The following is a 7,986-nucleotide window of genomic DNA, read 5'->3' on the forward strand; positions in this document are numbered from 1 at the left end:
TCCGGGGCAGAAAGAAACCAACTGCAGTAGTACCAAAAGGAGATTCCAGGGGTCTCCAGGGGCTTAACCCAAAAGAAAAAGAGTACACAATGCCATTCACATTGCCAAAAAAGCAAATGTGGCTAGCTGTGTATCCTGGAAATATATCGTAGTCTAGAAGAAATGTACGTATATATGAATACAAAGGTGGAGGTATCCCAATATAGTGTAAAAAAAAAAAAAACTAAAGAGAATAAAAAGGAAAAAGTTCCATAAACACTAATCTATGATTATCACTAATATGATCTTGAGCACCAGATAGCTAAATTCCAGCTTTATTGTGTCTGGCTCTTAAAGGCTTCTGCAATGCTATCCTATTATATTAAATGTAATATATCATTCAGAGATAATAATAAAATAGGACTACCACTTTAAGTGCAACCTCCAATAGAAGATTTGTACTCCTTCTTTTTTTTCTTTTTTTTTAAGTAAAGCGCTTTTATTTAACAATGTTTCCACCTATGTAAATAGTCCATATAAGTCCAAGGTTTCCACCCAGTCCATATAAATAGTATAGGTTTGAAGTAGTGATAGTGATGGGAGGTCTATCCAATTATGCAGTATACTTTTACATGGCAAAGCTAAGATCATATGGATTAGTTTTTTTTTGTCATGGTTTGAGTTTCCGTCATCACGTCAACAGATATAAACACTGTTTATTTTCACTGTTATTTCCAGAGCGTTGCTCAATAGCACACGTTAATTGCGTGACTATCGGTTAACTAGGGAAATCCTAAAAATTACAATTTATATTACGCAAGGGCCAGGATTTACACAGGAGGGAACTTTCAGCCTGAAATCTGTGCTCCAGTCCTCAAGGGTGTGCATAAAATCCCACATCATATAAAATCCACAAAGTTAATTGGAAACAGCATAGGTAGAGACAAACTGTACATCTGTCCATACAGTTCATTCTCATGGCCAGTAACTCAAAATACCATACCAGGATATTATATGTGCAGGCACCGGAATGAATTGCTTTGATTTCATCAGTGTTGAATGAGGTTATGGTTGTATAAGGAAAAGAAGTGTGATTCAAATTGAAAAGACTTTAAGTGCACAAAGTTAACACACTTAACAAGATTTACAAAACTATGGAAATTAAAACATATCCACAATAAAAGACAGTGGAAAAAAACAAACCAAAAAATCAATCATGACAGTTAACGACAACCCTTAACAGAGAATTAGAACTGTTGTCTGAATGTGTAATAGAGATTTCACTTAATATCACCTAAAAAAGAAAAAAGAAAAGCAAACAGACAAACAATCAAGAAAGCTCATAACAAGTAGTAGCTCATAACCTCAAACTAAGCTATCAAGGTTTCATGAAATAAAACACATAACAGAGCCCCAAGATTTTCAGTAAGGGCATGTATCTGATGCAGGGTATAGACGAAAATAAAGATTAATGACAAACAGTAGGCGAGAAAAGGAAGAAGGATTGTCCTAGTCACTTTACATGGATAATGGTAGGGTATGCAGGAAAGGAGATATAGGTATAAACATGTAAAGTGTTTATGGTAGAGAGGAAGTTAAGTCAATGGGAGATATGACACATCATTAATAAAATCCAGATGGAAGTGCATTTATCTATATTGACTATGAAAATGAGTTTTTCGACAGAGGAGAGTTCTACTTTATCTTTCTATTGTCTGGATACATAGTGCTGCTAATGATACATGTTCTTAAGGTATACGTTTTGTTTGTTTGTTTTCTTCTCCTGCACAGGACTAAATAAACCTTTTGCCAGAAATGTGCTCGTTCTGGGCATTCCCATCCTATGTATAAATTATAGTATTGGTATTTTAAAGGAACACTCCACTCTCAAAAAGTACTGAAGATTGCTGACAAATTTTGCACCAAAATTGCTTCATTAATCTAAAGTTGTTTTGATGACTACAGTGTCCCTTTAAATCACTTAATGTATCTTTTTAAATGTAATTTACAACACATCAGTCTGATTTACTTAAGCAGCAGATACATACAATCATCTCCTGTGTTGGAAGATGAGTCCATACTATGAGCCCACCATCTTTTGGACATGTGTGAAAAGTTTCTTAACACACCATATTTTTTTTTTTTTTATGCCATTCCATATTTTAAGAGATTTGTTTTCTCATGCAATATCATATCTTTAGAAGGCCCTTTTTAATTTCTAGAGCTTCATATTACATTATACCAAGAAACAAATGTTCACATCAGAGTATATTGATGGGCAGCAAACATTCAACGGAAAACAAAGTTGCATTCCCACATCTGATATCCAATGATTCATTAGAGCATCTTTGTAAACTGAGCAAACCTGGTCTTCAAATTGTCCTCTTTGGTGCTTAAAGCAGGAGTACCAGCATGCTTCCCAATATTCATCAAAAAGACAGCCAGAGGCTTTGTGACAAACATGTTCACTCTCTTTTCTTGATGATTGTAAATTGTTTTATACTTTTCCTGTTTAATACTTGTGAAGATAGGCTAGATAAAGATATAACATGAAAATCATGTAATGAGGGAATCTGTTACTGGCCTGGACACTTCTTTTGCCTATCTAATGGGTTACTCCAATTAAAAAGAGTGTTGGCATGGAGAAGTAAAGAAAGAACTTAATTGCAATCCCATGCAGAGGCCAAGTTCTCCCTGCAGTCTGATCCTCCTCTGGTGATGTCACTCCTACTCAGTGCATGGGGAGCGATGTCCTGAATGATGTGGTGAGAGAGAACTGGAGGCAGCATGGGGGGAGGGGGCTTGACCCTATGCATGCTGTTGATCGATGCCTGTTATGCACAGAATTGACATTATTAGCTTTCAGAGGTTGGAGTAACACCTCCAGCAGAAAAGTCCATTATGCCTGTACAGTGTTTTAGTCAAATGCTACACATACAGAGTCTAGGCACCATAACTACTTCAAATCAATGACGTGGTCATGGTCCTTGGAGTAGCCCGTGAAGTGTTTATTACCCAGCAGATGTTCTATGACATTGGCTTTCCTCTGCCTTATTCTAATGCGTGTTCTTTGCAGGTTCATTACATGTTCCAAAATTGTGTTCCCATTTTCCATTAGTTTTTACAGGTGTATGTAAAGGTTTCTATTTACCAACCAATAAAAATACATTATAAATAATGTAGAATGGTAATGTCTTGACACAAAAATGCCAACAATATTAAAGGGACTCTATAGTCACCATATAAAAGCAAGAAAGACAGGTCCCCCAGCCTTCCTTCTTGCTTTTATATGAACTTTCATTAATTTAAAAAAAATTTTTCGGTGTTTTTATATTAAAAACTTACCTCCGTTCCAGCGCCGAGCTCCCCGCTAGGCCGCGCCCCTTTTTTCGTCAAAATGACGAAATCGCGGGGCCCAATGGGACGGCTTCGCGCTGGACCAATCGCGTTCTTCATAGAGCGGCATTGAATGCCGCCCTATGAAGAACCTGAGCGCTTTACCGCGCATGTGCGCGGAATGCGCGTTCGCGAGCTGAGCTGTCTGACTGACAGCTCAGCTCGCTTTCTAAAATTATCAATAAGGGGGGGGACCTACTGTCCCCCCCCCGGCCCCCACCCCTGTGCGGCGGGTGGGGGCCCTAAAATTATCAATGAGGGGGGGGACCTACTGCCCCCCCCGGCCCCCACCCCTGAGCGGCGGGTGGGGGCCCTAAAATTATCAATAAGGGGGGGGACCTACTGTCCCCCCCCCCCGGCCCCCACCCCTGTGCGGCGGGTGGGGGCCCTAAAATTATCGATAAGGGGGGGGCCTACTGTCCCCCCCCCGGCCCCCACCCCTGAGCGGCGGGTGGGGGCCCTACAATTATCAATAAGGGGGGGACCTACTGTCCCCCCCCCGGCCCCCACCCCTGAGCAGCGGGTGGGGGCCCTACAATTATCAATAAGGGGGGGACCTACTGTCGTCCCCCCGGCCCCCACCCCTGTGCGGCGGGTGGGGGCCCTAAAATTATCAATGAGGGGGGGACCTACTGTCCCCCCCCCGGCCCCCACCCCTGAGCGGCGGGTGGGGGCCCTAAAATTATCGATAAGGGGGGGACCTACTGCCCCCCCTGGCCCCCACCCCTGAGCGGCGGGTGGGGGCCCTAAAATTATCAATGAGGGGGGGACCTACTGCCCCCCCCGGCCCCCACCCCTGAGCGGCGGGTGGGGGCCCTAAAATTATCAATAAGGGGGGGGACCTACTGTCCCCCCCCCCGGCCCCCACCCCTGTGCGGCGGGTGGGGGCCCTAAAATTATCAATGAGGGGGGGACCTACTGTCCCCCCCCGGCCCCCACCCCTGAGCGGTGGGTGGGGGCCCTAAAATTATCGATAAGGGGGGGACCTACTGCCCCCCCTGGCCCCCACCCCTGAGCGGCGGGTGGGGGCCCTAAAATTATCAATGAGGGGGGGACCTACTGTCCCCCCCGGCCCCCACCCCTGTGCGGCGGGTGGGGGCCCTAACATTATCAATAAGGGGGGGACCTACTGTCCCCCCCCGGCCCCCACCCCTGTGCGGCGGGTGGGGGCCCTAAAATGATCAATAAGGGGGGGACCTATTGTCCCCCCCCCGGCCCCCACCCCTGAGCGGTGGGTGGGGGCCCTAAAATTATCAATAAGGGGGGACCTACTGTCCCCCCCGGCCCCCACCCCTGAGCGGTGGGTGGGGGCCCTAAATACAAAGGGGGGGGGGACCCTAGTTAACCCTCCCCCCCCCCCCAAAAAAAAATTATCTCCCTACCTACCCCCCTCACCCTAAAAATAATGAGGGGGGACCATTAACTAAAAACCTGTAAAAAAGAAAAAATGAGATAAAATCAACTTACCATTCGATGTTTTCTTTCTTCTAAAATCTTCTTTCTTCAGCCCCAAAAAAGGGCAAATAAAAATCCATAATAACCGACGCAATTAAAAAAAAAAAAAAAAAAAAACGAGCGCAAAAAAAAATAATCCATCTTCACCCATGGAGGGCTCCGCGCAGACTGAGCTCCGCAGGGCGGGGGAAGGCTTATAAAGCCTTGCCCCGCCCTGCAATTAGGCTAAGAACACTCTGATTGGTGGGTTTGAACCAATCAGAGTGCTCTTTGTCATTTTACAAGCGTGGGAAAGTTCTTTGGAATTTTCCCACGCTTGTAAAATGACACAGAGCACTGTGATTGGATGGATTTCAAGCCATCCAATCACAGTGCTCTTTGTCATTTTACAAGCGTGGGAAAGTTCTTTGGAATTTTCCCACGCTTGTAAAATGACACAGAGCACTGTGATTGGATGGATTTCAAGCCATCCAATCACAGTGCTCTTTGTCATTTTACAAGCGTGGGAAAGTTCTTTGGAATTTTCCCACGCTTGTAAAATGACACAGAGCACTGTGATTGGATGGATTTCAAGCCATCCAATCACAGTGCTCTGTGTCATTTTACAAGCGTGGGAAAGTTCTTTGGAATTTTCCCACGCTTGTAAAATGACACAGAGCACTGTGATTGGATGGGTTTCAAGCCATCCAATCACAGTGCTCTGTGTCATTTTACAAGCGTGGGAAAATTCCAAAGAACTTTCCCACGCTTGTAAAATGACACAGAGCACTGTGATTGGATGGCTTGAAATCCATCCAATCACAGTGCTCTGTGTCATTTTACAAGCGTGGGAAAATCCCAAAGAACTTTCCCACGCTTGTAAAATGACAAAGAGCACTCTGATTGGTTTAAACCCACCAATCAGAGTGTTCTTAGCCTAATTGCAGGGCGGGGCAAGGCTTTATAAGCCTTCCCCACCCTGCGGAGCTCAGTCTGCGCGGAGCCCTCCATGGGTGAAGATGGATTATTTTTTTTGCGCTCGTTTTTTTTTTTTTTTTTAATTGCGTCGGTTATTATGGATTTTTATTTGGCCTTTTTTGGGCTGAAGAAAGAAGATTTTAGAAGAAAGAAAACATCGAATGGTAAGTTTTTTTTATCTCTTTTTTTTACAGGTTTTTAGTTAATGTTCCCCCCTCATTATTTTTAGGGTGAGGGGGGTAGGTAGGGAGATAATTTTTTTTTGGGGGGGGGGGAGGGTTAACTAGGGTCCCCCCCCTTTGTATTTAGGGCCCCCACCCACCGCTCAGGGGTGGGGGCCGGGGGGGACAGTAGGTCCCCCCTTATTGATAATTTTAGGGCCCCCACCCACCGCTCAGGGGTGGGGGCCGGGGGGGGACAATAGGTCCCCCCCTTATTGATCATTTTAGGGCCCCCACCCGCCGCACAGGGGTGGGGGCCGGGGGGGGACTGTAGGTCCCCCCCTTATTGATAATTTTAGGGCCCCCACCCGCCGCACAGGGGTGGGGGCCGGGGGGGGACAGTAGGTCCCCCCCCTTATCGATAATTTTAGGGCCCCCACCCACCGCTCAGGGGTGGGGGCCGGGGGGGGGGACAATAGGTCCCCCCCTTATTGATAATTTTAGGGCCCCCACCCGCCGCACAGGGGTGGGGGCCGGGGGGGGACAGTAGGCCCCCAGCCTTATCGATAATTTTAGGGCCCCCACCCACCGCTCAGGGGTGGGGGCCGGGGGGGGACAATAGGTCCCCCCCTTATTGATAATTTTAGGGCCCCCACCCGCCGCACAGGGGTGGGGGCCGGGGGGGACAGTAGGTCCCCCCCCTTATTGATAATTTTAGGGCCCCCATCCGCCGCACAGGGGTGGGGGCCGGGGGGGGGGGACAGTAGGTCCCCCCCCCTTATAGATAATTTTAGGGCCCCCACCCACCGCTCAGGGGTGGGGGCCGGGGGGGGACAATAGGTCCCCCCCTTATTGATAATTTTAGGGCCCCCACCCGCCGCACAGGGGTGGGGGCCGGGGGGGACAGTAGGTCCCCCCCCTTATTGATAATTTTAGGGCCCCCATCCGCCGCACAGGGGTGGGGGCCGGGGGGGGGGGACAGTAGGTCCCCCCCCTTATAGATAATTTTAGGGCCCCCACCCACCGCTCAGGGGTGGGGGCCGGGGGGGGACAATAGGTCCCCCCCTTATTGATAATTTTAGGGCCCCCACCCACCGCTCAGGGGTGGGGGCCGGGGGGGGACAATAGGTCCCCCCCTTATTGATAATTTTAGGGCCCCCATCCGCCGCACAGGGGTGGGGGCCGGGGGGGGGGACAGTAGGTCCCCCCCCTTATAGATAATTTTAGGGCCCCCACCCACCGCTCAGGGGTGGGGGCCGGGGGGGGACAATAGGTCCCCCCCTTATTGATAATTTTAGGGCCCCCACCCACCGCTCAGGGGTGGGGGCCGGGGGGGGACAATAGGTCCCCCCCTTATTGATAATTTTAGGGCCCCCACCCGCCGCACAGCGGTGGGGGCCGGGGAAGGAGAGTAGGTCCCTGTGGGTTCGGGCTTCAGCTGTCAGCTGAAGCCACGCCCACAGCAGTGCTGACAGGCTATCAGCACACAAAGCGCGTTCACAGTGCTTTGTGTGCTGATAGCCCGTCTGATGCATTCACCCAGAATGCATCGGACGAGAGGCCTTTTTAGGGCCTCTGAACTCGGAAGTCCCTCTGGTGGCCGTCTGATTGACTGCAACAAGAGGTGTTCCAAGCTTCCAATGTAAACACTGCATTTTCTCAGAAAATACAGTGCTTACAAGAAAAAGGCTCCGGGTAGCTGTAGCACTCACCTGAACAACCTCATTAAGCTGAAGTTGTTCAGGTGACTATAGTGTCCCTTTAACATTCTGGAGCAAGCTACTTTTTGTCTATTTTTTACTTCTACCATCAACCAAATCTACCATTTCTTCCCATGTCTATGCAACTCTTCCTGGGAAAATGTTGGATCTCTGGCAAAATTTAGGCAGGAATCTCTGATTTCAAAAATCATTCCATCTCCCACTGTTTCCCAAGTTTACAGATATCTTTATAATATCTCAAAATGCCACACATATTTTTTACATCGTTATTATCTAAACATTTTGGAAAATGAAATCAAAGTGCCAAAATTTCTGTA

This window comes from Pelobates fuscus, chromosome 5, assembly GCF_036172605.1.
Source record: "Pelobates fuscus isolate aPelFus1 chromosome 5, aPelFus1.pri, whole genome shotgun sequence".
Taxonomy (NCBI): domain Eukaryota; kingdom Metazoa; phylum Chordata; class Amphibia; order Anura; family Pelobatidae; genus Pelobates; species Pelobates fuscus.